We start from the raw sequence: 13,088 nt of genomic DNA, 5'->3' as shown, positions 1-13,088 counted from the left end.
AAAAAAAAATTAAATCTGCCCTCTGCCCGCTGCCCTCCCTGCCTACCCCTTCCTCCATCTAGTCCTTAACCTGAGAAGGATTTATGCATAGGCTTCATGTAGTCCTAGTCTCAGGCTAGCACTTTCTTTGAGCTTTGTTCTTTCTTCCTTTTTGGCCAGAAGAAGGAAAAAAAAAATGGCCTTGAGTATTGCTGAGAAAGCAGAAGGGAGTAGATTAAAATTTCAGGATGTAATCCTGCCACCGCACAGATTTTCTTCATATTTCTCCTGTCAATGTTAAGGTGACCTTGAAACTGACTTTGAAGGAAGCCTCTAGCAAATCTTTGTCTGAAAATGCTTTTGTGATCTCACCATTAGCTCTGCTTTTCTTTTTTTTTAAATAAAGATTTAAATAATCTTTAAAAAAAGATTATTTATTTATTCATGAAAGACACAGAGAGGGAGAGAGAGAGAGAGAAAGAGGTAGAGGGAGAAGCAGGCTCCATGCAGGGAGCCTGATGTGGGACTCGATCCTAGGACTCCAGGATCAAACCCTGGGCCAAAGGCAGATGCCAAACCACTGAGCCACCCAGGGATTCCCTAGCCCTGTTTTTCTTTATCTGAAGCCTCTCTCAATATCCTGAGACTTGGCTGAACAGTTTGGAAATCCCTGGAGAAGATTTTTAGGGCTCCTCCAAGCTCTGAAATGATCCTTGATTCTTTTGCTTTTGGGATAGGAGGAACACTACTCCCTTCCCCCCTTGGTTAGTTTTCTAGAAGGAATAGCTCTGTGGCAGCTCTTTGTGCTATAGCGTATCCGTTTCCCTATACCTAGGTTGACAGTATAGGCTACCTGTCTTCACTGCATTTGAGGCCCTGTATTGGTAAGGAACTTCTAAAATTGCTAACGGGGAGGAAAATTTTTCAGAAGATTGACAGTGAGGAAGGCTTCTGAGTTAGAGTCAGCCAAAGAGTACTGGTTGCAGGATTGCATTCCATCTTCTTGCTGGCAGGCACTTCAGTGCTGGGTTTGTGCCTCTCCAGAGCCAGGACCTTGGATGTCTGGATCTGGACAAGGGCGAGGTGGCATCAAGGTTTGCCTTTAATAATAAGAGCCCTTCACACCCTGTTGATTCAAATCAAAGGGATCCACATTCGTTTTCACATCTCACTGATTATTTTGTATATGGCGCTGCATGTTCATTTAGGCTCAAAATTGCATCCATATATTTCCAGCTTTCTATGATCTCTTTTGCTTCATTTGCTCTTCTGAAATATTTCCAATTATTTGGGTGCCCAATTGTTCGTGAAGTGGTCGCTCACTTTGTGCCGAAAAGGCATTTTTAGAAAAAAAGATTTATCATTGTCGTTGTGTTATATGCTGATTTCAAAAAGACCCGGTCATTTAAGCTCATTGAGATATTAAATGATTTCCCTCTTTCCAAACTCTGAGATAATCTTTCTTTCAAATCTTCCACTAACTTTTCTTTTGTGGTTGATGAGGAAGACCTCAACAGATGAGTTACAATAAGGGGCTATTGGATCAGATCAGCTGGTACCCAGGGAACTTGAACGGACGAACTAGATTTATGAACAACCAACTTCAGTCGGTAAACCATGAGGTTCAAGTGGCATGGTAAGTATTCTTTGGTGATGAAATCAAAATTAAAAATGCCATTTTGAGCTGAGGGTCTGGAGACATCTTTTTCAGCCTCTGATTACAGACTCCAGACACCTCGTGTTTCCTCACATAGTAAACAGAGGTTCCTGAAAATAACCTGCAATGCATCATGGTCTCAGAGCAGACTGTGGTCAGATTCATTTTAGGTGATATGTAGGATCCATGGTATTTCGTATTTGTCAGATCAACTGATGCTGGACATCAGGGGAGGCCCAAAGTGATAGCAGTGACCTCAAAATATCCAGCAAAGCTTGGATCCTGCAGTGGTCAGTGCTACTGCTGGTACAGAGAGTGCCTTGGTGCAGACTGTGAAAAAACTACTTCCCTGGGCAAATGAAATACAAAAAATTCGCTCCTTCTACAGGGCGGATGTAACCCCTCCTGGAGGCTGGGCAGGTACATTTGTGCAATGGTCTAGTGCGTGCCCTTGAGGGTCCTGGTTAATGATCCTGGGAAGAGTGTTGCAGGAATGACAAGATGCCATAAGCAGAGAGGAGGCCAGAAGTCTGATGGGCTGGCAGGAGGGAGGAGGGAGAAATGAGGGTTCCTTCCAGGGGTAATAGTTCTGGATACTGAGAGAGTGAGAGGAAGCTGAAACTGGGAGAATGCTGTGAACTATGGGAATGACCAAAGGGCTTTTCCTCCTCTAAGACTTGCTTGGAATGCCAATATTGGAACCTGAAAGGAGACATCTGTTCTTTGGCACCCACATTGTCCATGTCTGTCCTAATCTTAGTTTTCCCCTGGCCCAAAGGGTCATAGCTAATGAACACAATCATTCTTTTTTAGATTAGACCCTTTTTAAAAAGATTTATTTATTTATTCATGATAGATATATATAGAGAAACAGAGAGGCAGAGACACAGGAGGAGGGAGAAGCAGGCTCCATGCCGGGAGCCTGACGCGGGACTCGATCCTGGGACTCCAGGATCGCGCCCTGGGCCAAAGGCAGGGGCTAAACCGCTGAGCCACCCAGGGATCCCAGATTAGACCCTTTTTATGCTTAAAATTATCGATTCAGGCAAGTAAAAATCTAAGTGATGTTTGAGATGTCTTTTCTATATTCTTTCACCCATAGTCGCTATTTTTTTGTTTGTTTATTTTGTTTTCTTGGAAATTCTCCTTACCCTCAAACCCAGCTCAGGGCTAAACCTTCCTCATTACTCCAGTTCCAGGCAGACTTATCTGAACACCCATTACACTCTGATCTGTACCACAGATTTATTTTTCTCAAACTATTTTATGTGTTTATGTGTTTTTCTTCCCCAAGACTGTCAGTCTTCTGAGGGCAGGGACTGCATCTGTGTAATTGCTCTCACATCACTGATGCGTCTGGCAAACAGGAAGCACTGCTGGTTTGGCTAAAGGTGGGACTGAACACCTCCATATACAATTTTCAATTACTCGTGATAGTTGGAAAGGTGCTATATTGTAGAAAACAAAAACACACACAACACTAAGGATCTTGCAGTCTGTTGTTTTCACTTGTAACCTCGTGAAGCCTTCAATCAGAGCTTGAGCTGGGCAGCTAACTCAAATTGTTGGTGTATCACAGCATCCTTCTTGGCCAGCAGTCTACCTGGAATGTATCTGAGACCTGCCTCTCCTGGCAAGACAGGAAGTGACATGAAGGTGGGCGGGAAGTGGGATCCATGATGGGATCCCTGACTGGAAAGGGTGCTATGGGGCTGAGGTAAAGTTCCTGCATCCTTGTCATTACCAGAATCAACTGTAGCTACCACCACCTGTTCACAGGTATTTCTGACCTGAACGACTCTGCTCTTTAGAGGGAAGACAGAAGGCAGCCAAAATGAAGGGAATCTACTCTCTCTGTTCTCCTTCAGGTCCTATCCCTCATCGTTCCAGGCTGCATGTCTCAGAGAATAAAAGGTGCCTATGTGGTAAGTGTACCCTGGGGAAGGGGGATGCCCAAGAACTCTGTTTCATTTACTATAGCACAGTTTCTGGACCAACTCTTGGCTACTGAACCAAGGCCACATGGGTCAATGGGAAAGGCAGGGTCAGAATCCAGAACCTCCAAATCCGAGACCTGGTGGGACTCCAGTTCATTCCTTTCTAAATATAAAATTGAAGTAATTACTGATCAAATGTGCCACTGAGACGAATAATGAAAAGCTAATAATTGTTTTCCTTCCCTTTTAAAGAAACACACCACACTCAGACACCCATTTACAGATATTTTCAGTTAAAATGTCACACAATATTTGTTATATCAGCAGGAGAATGGAAATTGAGTTGGCAGTGAAGCATTGCAGTGACAACTGTTACCTTGGAAACTGTAGTAAGCAATCATAATTACAATTAGCAAGACTTGCACAAAGTATACATAAATATTCACGTGCCAGGGATGAGTGTCACATACACCAGACAGCAGAGGAAATGGTGGGACTGTTTCTTTCTCTTTGACATGTCCTTGCACGGAATTGGGTTCTGTAACCACATATCACAGCTTCTTCGAATTTAGGTAAATATATTTCCTTATGTGCTGGTGTTGGGGCTTGTACCATAATGACATTTGACACCCAGCAGATTACTTGGAAGCTTCAACTGACCCTTAGTTGAAGTATGACCAGTCCTAAATGGACTTTTAACAAAGCCTGATCTCACAAGAAAAAAAGGCAATTGTAAATAATAAATGGTGCTGTAGCCCCATTACAAGGGTGCTCTAGGGAAAAGCACTACAAACCAGAAGGAATGGTTAAAACGTGATTTAATCAGCCACTACAACTGGACTCTTGGCTTCTTCTTTATTGCCATGGAAGTGTCCCCTTTCAGATTTCCCTGTCAAATCTCAAAAGAAGTTTGAGAGAGTGAGTGATAGAATTGTTTTCACTCACACATGCCAGGAGTGTCCTAGACTCTGTGAATTTTTTTCATGACCAAGAGAGAAAAGGCTGTTCAGTCAACAGTGTATGTGGGTTGGTATTTCCGTGCACTTGTGGGAAAAAAGCTCTGAAGGTAAATAAATCTTCATAGCAAAACCAGTGTTATTTTCAGGGCCAGAGGGCACACCAAAAACTCTTCTTCTGTACACAGTAGAGTTTTCTGTTCAGCTTGTCTGAGCATGCTGGCTGCCTGGGGCTTTCCGGATAAACACACATTGCAAGTGGTTGCCATGATGTGAGGGGCAACAAGGGGAAGAAATGTTGACATGCTTCCTTTGAGAGCAGAGGTCTTGACCTGAGCTTTAAAGAAGTCTGATAACATGAATACAAGAAAGTGACCTTGGCATAGATGCCAAAATAATTGGAAGAACTCACATTTCAGGCAGCAGCATCTGTATGGAATGGGAGGGAAGGGTGGTGGAGGTGAGGACAGTGGATGCCTGGCATATTGCCTTCCCTCTCTAGATCACATCAAGTCCTGTATATGTGCTTCCCATAGAAGCCCTGTTCCCTTGGCCACAAGGGCTAAGTCATGTGCCATGCGTCCCTCTGACCTATGAGTTATGAGCTCATGCCTGCTCTCTGGATGATTTTCTTCTGGAGGAGGGGCAGTATGTACTGGATCCAAAATCAGCCATGGTGCTGTATCTCTTCTTCCTAATGTCCCCAACCCTCAACACTTGAGGCTGCCTGTCTCAGAGAACAAAAGGTGACTGGCATTATATGGAGTCCTGGCAGTCCTAACCAGGTAACAAACATGACAAATGACATGTATTAGACGCCCTCATCATAATTCAGTGCAAGGTAGGGAAAGAAAATTGTTTCAGTTAAAATGAAAACTTCATCTATTACTTTCTGCTTTAACCAGAGTTGTAATTACTTATTTGAAGCCCAACACTGTGCTTTGTTCTTAGATGAGACAAAAGAAGGATGTCAGAGTTTCTTCCTTTAAAAGAATTTATGATCTAGTTGGGATGAAGGGCATAGGAAACCCAAACAATTAGTAAAGCATATGGTACCTACCAACTATTGTCAAATATTAAAGTGTTTAGCAAGTGAGAGATTGTTAAGGTCTGAAATCATTGGGAAAGACATCAAGAAGGCGGCACTTGGAAAAGGCTTTGTACATTGTGGAACTGGTAGAGATAAACAGCAAGCGTGTGTGTGTGTGTGTGTGTGTGTGTGTGTGTGTGTGTGTGTACAGGAAGGGGGCAGGGTTGGAGAGTGCCAGGAGGAAGCCTGTTGAGCCAAAAGCCAAGGAGACTATTCCAGCAGAGCTAGTGACTGTGCTATGGGACTGATGACTATGGGAATGATGTTCCAAATGGTATCTGGGTTTTTGCTCTCAAAAGCTCCTTCCTGTTGGAAATCTCTACCCTGAGTACTCATCTGTTCCGCTCTGAATCTGACTTCAGCAATTTGACCTTCTTTGACCTCCCTCCTACCTTGACTTTCCTATTATTTCTTTCCCCTCCCTCTTTCCCTTTCTTTCCTATACTCCCTTTATTCACATAAGAATATAGTGATTAACTGTAGAGTTTATGACTAAAGACTCTAGTTGTATAACCATGTTCAGTTCTTAAATAATGGCCCCAGGGCAATATAAGATAATCATACAGTAAATAATACTAGGCTGACAGTAATTGAGGATCTACCATGATGTCCTTGGTAACTTATCATTTTAAAACTCATGTTATTAGAGAAATATATCCATGTGGTGAAAAGAAAAATCACACAGAAGAATTTATGATGAAAAGCAACAATCTTTCAACTTTTCTTTCTCTATCCTAGTCCAGTCTCCGGAAACAATCTCTTTGAGTTCAAGCCTTCTAATAATTACTTCCATACCTTTAAATAATATACTTCCATTTCTTGATTTTTTTTTAGCTTTAGGCAATATATGATGACTCTCAGCCATGAAAGACCAAGACTTAGCTCATTCGTATTATACCCCACCTTTCTACCTTTCTACTTCTGCTGTGTTTGATCTCTATGTTGTTTACTTTTGAGTTATTTTATTAGATAACTTTGTGATATTAGGTGTTACATCTCTCTGACTCCCACATTATCCTCTTTATTACATTTCTCTATTTTACCCCTCCCTTGCTAACTCCCACCTCATCTCAGCCACGTCTTCTGGCTTTTACATTTTTAAGATAGTTAACATTTACATCTGTTCTGAAACAATAATTAACTTTTATGAGCTTTTGCTATAGATTGAAAATCAAAGAACAGCACTGACATTATTATAACTATGTGAATATTGCTCACTGCAAAGTCGAGTTGTAGGTTAGGATTGCATTTCTTCCTTTATGAGTGCAGTGAAATATCCTCTGGGCTACTCAAGATACAATGGTTGTAGCTTCAAGGTCAAAAGGTTTCTCTTGCCTTACATTGCTATGGTTGCTTGAAGTTGTAGAATGCTTCACAGTTAAGCCATGAATTTCTCAAATATCTTTTGATTGCTGCTTCTGTTGCCCTTTTTCCCCTGAAGTTTCTAATGGACTCATTGCCCATTCATATTTAAAAGAAAAGGACTAAGTAGGTGATACAGATTTCCTCTGCCCTAAACAGGAAGGTCTTCTGCTTAATCACAGTGTCCAGGATGGGGTCCATCACTAGCAGGTTTTGCTTTGGAGTAAGTAGGCCGGGACCTTCACCTTAGGTCAAAATGAGGAGAACATATCTCTGGGTAAAAACATCCAACACAGACTCTTGGGTTCTCCTGAACACTATTTATTCAGTTTTCTTAAATAAGAGCCCACCAGAAGTTTTTTCAGGGATAAATGTTGGGCTGTGTGTAGCAAGAGGGGAGAAGGGGGAGATGGCACTCCCTAATACAATTGTTCTGTACATAGATATTCAAAGAATCCTCTTGCCAGCCCAGTGTTTTACCATGCCCTGCTGTCTTAAGTGTCAGCTCTATGCTTGGAGGCTTACAAGAGATGCTCTGGGCAGATCTCTACAACTCCTAGATCAAATGTTTGGGGATGTGATTCCCTGTATCTGTATTTTCTATCAGCATGTCTCCTTCTGCTTTTCATCTTCCAGAAATCTGTTTGGAATGTCTCATCCACTGATTATCCACTTTCCCATTTCTTTTTAGGAGTCCAGAAATGAATGGATAAAAAACTCATCCTCTTGAATAGGTCATGCTTCTGTTCATGGCACCATGTTTGTTCCGTTGCTGCTGTAACAAATTACCCAGACCCAGGGCATAACACAAGTTTATTATTCTCTGACACTTTGGGAGGCCAAAAGTCTGAAATGAGTTTTGTAGGGCTAAACTCAAGGTGTAAAATCAGAGGCTGGTTCCTACAAGACGATCCAGGAGAGAATCTGTTCCTTGGCTCTTCTAGTTTCTTGTGGCTGCAGGTCATTCCTTGACTCATGGCTATGTCATGCCAACCTCCTGCTTCCATGATCACATCCACATCGACCTCTTCTTCAGTAGTCAAATCTCCCTCTGCCTTCCTCTTACAAGGACACTGTGACTACATTGAGGGCCTCCCTAGATAATCTAGGATAATCGCCCCATTTTAAGACTCTTAAGTTAATCATGTCTGCAAAGTCCCTTCTGCCAAACAGAGAACACTCATAGGTTCTGGGACAAGGACTTGGATATCTTTAGGGGCCATTTCTCTGCCTACCACAGTCTTCCTTCATGTCTCCTTTTTTGTTACCACATACAGCCAGTTAAGTAATTAGGTGCCATGGATTGACTGTTGCATTGGCTCTCAACTCTGAATGCATATTAGAATTAGCTGGTTTTAAAAAAATACCATAGTCTTGGCTTGATTTTGCTGCTAAAAGAATTAGAAGTTCTAGGGCGTTAGATCTGTGTATTATGATTAATTTTTTTAAACTTTTTGTTTTGCTAAAATCTCCAAATCATAGAAAAGTTGAAAGAAGCTACAAAGAACTCCAAAGAGTCTTGGTTTACCAATTATTTACACATTTTGCACATTTTATTCTTCTCTGATTTTTTTCTGAACCTTTTGAGAGTCCTTCATCCCTAAAAGTCCTTTAGTATGTACTTCCTAAAACTAAGAATATTCTCTTTTATAACCACAATGCCATTACCTAAATCAGGAATTTAACAGAGACCCAATGCAGTTTGGGTCCCTCCCCTCCTCCCGGAATATATGGGATATCAAGAGTGCAACCTTGCTTTTCACTGTTTCCTTTTGCCTAGAAAAGCTTTGCCCATTCCCTTATTTTAACCTTTGTGAATTACTTGTATTGTATTTCTTGAATAGTTGGGTCTTGCTTTGTGAGCCAGATAGAGAATCTTTCAGCAAGTGAATTAAACATTATACATATTTACTGACAAAGCTGGTGGTGCCAATTCTGTCATGTTATTTTATGTTATTATTACATTTATGTTACATTTGCTATGTTTCTCTATACAATTTGTTTTCATTCCTTTCAATTTTTTTTTTGGTATTTAGTATGATAAATATTTTTGTTTTGGAAATTATCTTGTATTTATACCTTTAAAAATGCCCATAGTCCCACCCTTTTGGGTGGGTACTATTAAAAACCCAGAACATTCTAAGTGTTGGTGGGGATATGGAGAAGTTGCAGCCTTTGTGCATTGTTTGTGGGATTGTAAAATGGTGCAATTGCTATGGAAACAGTATGGAAGTTATTAAAAAAATTAAAAATTGAACTACCATGTGATCCAGAAATTCCACTCCTGAGTATATAAACACAAGAATCAAAAGCAGGGCTCTTGAAGAGATATTTACAGAACCATATTCATGGCAGCACTATTCACAGTAGCTGAGAGGTGAAAACAACCCAAATATCCAACTACTAAATGGATGAACAAAATGTGGTATATATGACATACAACAGAATACTATTATGTTGCCTTAAAAACATAAAGTTATGTTACGTGCTGTAGTATAAATGAACTCTGAGGCATTATGCCAGGTGAAACAATCCAGTGACAAAAGGACAAGTACTATATGATTTCACTTACCTGAGGTATGTAAAACGGCCAAATTCATAGATGTAGCATGTAGAATGGTGATTACCAGGGGCTGGCCAGTTGTTGCTTAGTAGCTATGGAATTTCAGTTCTGCGAGATGAAAGGGTTCCACAAATCTGTTTCACAACAAGGTAAATATACTTAACACTATTGAAGTGTACACTTAAACATATGTAAGATGGTAAATTTTATGATATCTATTTTCATCATTATAAAAAACAAATGCCCTGAGCCCCCTGTTTTTAATTAACTCTATTTGGTTTCTTTTTAGTGTCAGTTTTAAATGGTATCCTTTGATTCCCACCTACTGTGTCTACAATAGTCAGTGAGTTTACACATTAGTAGTTTTAAGACTATCTCCAGGTGGTTCTACTACACAGCTAGAACTGAGCCACTGGGCAGCTCCCCCTTCCAGTTCCACATCGCCATTCTATTCCAGCTTTTATCCTTCTTTGCATTCTAAAAATCTATCTGGCTTTTCCCAGACTACCTGTTGAATCCTCTCTAAATACTATGCCCAGAGTAATCTCACAAAAGTTCCCCTTTGTGTCATGCTCTCCACTCTTAACGTCAATGATGGTTCATTTTGCATCATCTCACACTTGGAATAGGTGAATTGATTTGGGTCTCAGCAGGGTCACTTACCAGTTATGTGACCTTTTTAAGTAATGTAAGGTGCCAACATAGTTGCTGGATCATAAAGGTATTCAATAACCATCCTTCCATTCTTCCTTTGCTAAGATTTGCTATTTCATTGTTCATGTCTGCCCCACTCATTCCCTAGACCCACCCACCTGGCCTTCCCCAGCAACTGGCACAGCCATCTTTGGGTTTTAAAAACAGACTTATCTTTTAAGACAAAATTCTTAAAAAAAAAAAAAAAAAAAAGACAAAATTCTTGCCTACACACTTCAGCCAGAACTGATCCTGCTACCTTGAACAACCACGGCACTCTCTTTAACATGTGAAATCTTTTAGTGATAGTTTACTTGTGTTCTGCCTTTTTATAGAAGTGTAAATAAAGTTTATTAATTGAAAATGGAAACCCAAGGACAGGTGAGAAAAGGAGCAGAAGGAGCACTCCTTATCAGAAAACTGAGGAATTACATCATTTGCTTTGCAATGTGTGGCCTTGCTTGAACAATTAACGGTCCCATATAGGGAGATGTCCCCTGATATTGTTTGGCAAGTTACACATTGTACAAAACTCAATTGAGGACAGGGTCTGTGTCTTAAGCATCTCTGTCCTCCATGCAACATTGTTGGAAGGCAAAAATATTTCCTGTGTAATAGGATCTATCTAATACAACTGATGATGACTGAATGCTTATTATCTACTTGGCTCTATTTCTAAGTGCTTTACATTTAATCCTCACAGTAACCATGTGAAGTAGATCCATTATTAGCTTCATTTTGCTACTATTAGGCCCTGAAACTGAGGATCAGAGCAGTCACGTTGCATGACCAAGTTTGTGCAGTAGGTATGTATCAGAGGCTGAGCTGGGGTATGAATTTGAAAGGTCTGTCTTTAGAATTCATACTGCTCTTCCTGTTACTGCCTGTCATTGATGGGCTAACAAAGTATAGTCATTTAATTATATGCCCGTAAACTATAATTGTTCCTATTTTGTTCCAGGATAGAGACCATATTGATATTTTCTGTTTCACTGAGTTTCTAAGCAAACGAACGTCAATGATCCCCTTAGTGCTGACCAGGTGGACTGGAGTGTGCTGTGGGGTCAGCACCTCTGCATTTTAAAGCTGATCCTGCCACCTATTTGATGTGTGGCCTTGAACAAGTCACTTAACCTTTCTTGTCTCTCATCTCCAACTTCTATCATTGGGCATTTACATAGGATTTGTTGCCATAGTAATAGAAAATAATACTGACCTATCTCTCAGGAGTGAGTGTCATGGGGATTAACTAATTTACAGCTGTGAAGAGCTCTCAACGTATGAACTGCTAAACAACGGTGAGATGTAAAGAGAATTTAAAATACCATCAGCTTGTGGAGCGTGCCCATTTGATGCCCATCATTATATGTTTAACTATTAGCATTACTACTCATAATAAACTTTTATGAGGTACTTTAGGTGGTTGAAGTGTTTTTATGAGAGCTAATTAGTTGTTCCAACCAGCTCTATGAGGTAGGTCAGTATTTTTATCATCCTTGTTTTGGAAATTACATTAAATTGGTGCATGCGTCATTAAAAAAATCTTAAACTTCTGGGTATCTGGAAGCATTCTGTTATTGGAGACAATTCTCATATAGCTATCACACCTAGTACAAAGCTCCAATGACAGGGCACTGGGACAGTTGTGTTGCAGTTCCCAACATATAACACTGGCAAGTCTTTTCCTTTTTAATTGTTTGATGTTAACACATTAACTATGTGGCAGTTCTTGTGCTAGGTTCTTCTCTGTATTGGTCAGGATGGATTTAAGAAAACAGAGCCCATTTTAGATATTTCAAAGAAGTTTCATACAAGAAATTGGTTACATATATTTTTGATGGGTTATAAAAGCAAACAAGAGGATAAGGTGCTGGAGAAATAATTAACAAGAAGAGGTCATTCCCAAAAACAAGTAGCTTCAGGAACCAGTCCTACTTCCGTGGCTGGGAGTAAAAAGGAGAGATCAAGGTGGTGGACTCCTGGAGCCCACTTGTTATTGGACTAGAACCATGGAGAGAAGCCACTGGAGGAGCTAGAATCACAAAAGGAAGAGGCTACCTCCAGAGATGCTGGCCAACCCAGAGAGAACAGTTTCTCCTCTGTTCTCACCCTCTGATTGTGGGCCTGGTCTTCCTACTGGTAGAAACCGATAGGAAGTCACGGGCAAGGGGGCTTGAACCATGGGCCATAGGTTCCTAGCTCTAGCTTCACAGAGCTAAATGGAGAAAAGTGGATATGGGACTGAGAAAGTGCAGGTAAGTAACTGGCCTATCTTGAAGGTTCATTAAGTTTTCCCCTGGAGCTCAGGGAGATTCAGAGGTTATACGAGGAGATGGTCCTCCTGTTCAAGCCCCAGTTTGCTTACTTCAAGTGTGATGCATGTTCCCCGTGTGACCCTTGATCTCTCTCAGTTTACTGTGCCCACCTTCCCAATGAGGCTCCAATGGCAGGTGGGAAGAATGTTTATCTTTACCTGTCTTCAAGGGTGGAATGAGGATTAAATTACATCATGTACATAGAAATACTTGGCTGTCACCAACACAACCCTACAAGGCAAGCTAGTGTTGTTATTTGTCAATCATGTTAGCAAAAATATTTATAAGCATAAATCCAAGATTAAGATGAGATTTCTTTTCCCTTAGAACATAGTTGGAACACCTTACATTTTAGACCATGGCCGAAAACTGAGTGTGTGGGAGGACCATCTTTCAGTTGGTAGTTGCTATTCTTGCTGGATTCAAGTGCAGCTTACACAACAGGTCAAAAAATTACTTGTGGCTCCTAATTTATTCTGATTGGTTTCAAAAATGTTGCCAGGTTTCTGTCATATGTCTCTTATTTTAAAACATGT

General features: G+C 40.7%; 1 long non-coding RNA gene across 1 annotated transcript in view; it reads right to left on the bottom strand.

Annotated features, from left to right (window-relative positions):
* The window catches only part of LOC119871109, a 189,150-nt gene that overhangs the window by 18,900 nt on the left and 157,162 nt on the right, over positions 1–13,088 (bottom strand). The window contains exon 7 of the long non-coding RNA XR_005355590.1: positions 9,554–9,678. This is a non-coding gene — a long non-coding RNA (uncharacterized LOC119871109). The remainder of the gene's footprint in view (positions 1–9,553; positions 9,679–13,088) is intronic.

The sequence above is a fragment of the Canis lupus genome, chromosome 2 (assembly GCF_011100685.1).
Source record: "Canis lupus familiaris isolate Mischka breed German Shepherd chromosome 2, alternate assembly UU_Cfam_GSD_1.0, whole genome shotgun sequence".
In the NCBI taxonomy this organism is placed as follows: Eukaryota; Metazoa; Chordata; class Mammalia; order Carnivora; family Canidae; genus Canis; species Canis lupus.
Note: the sequence above shows the minus strand (reverse complement) of the source record. Positions and strands in the feature narration are given on the sequence as shown.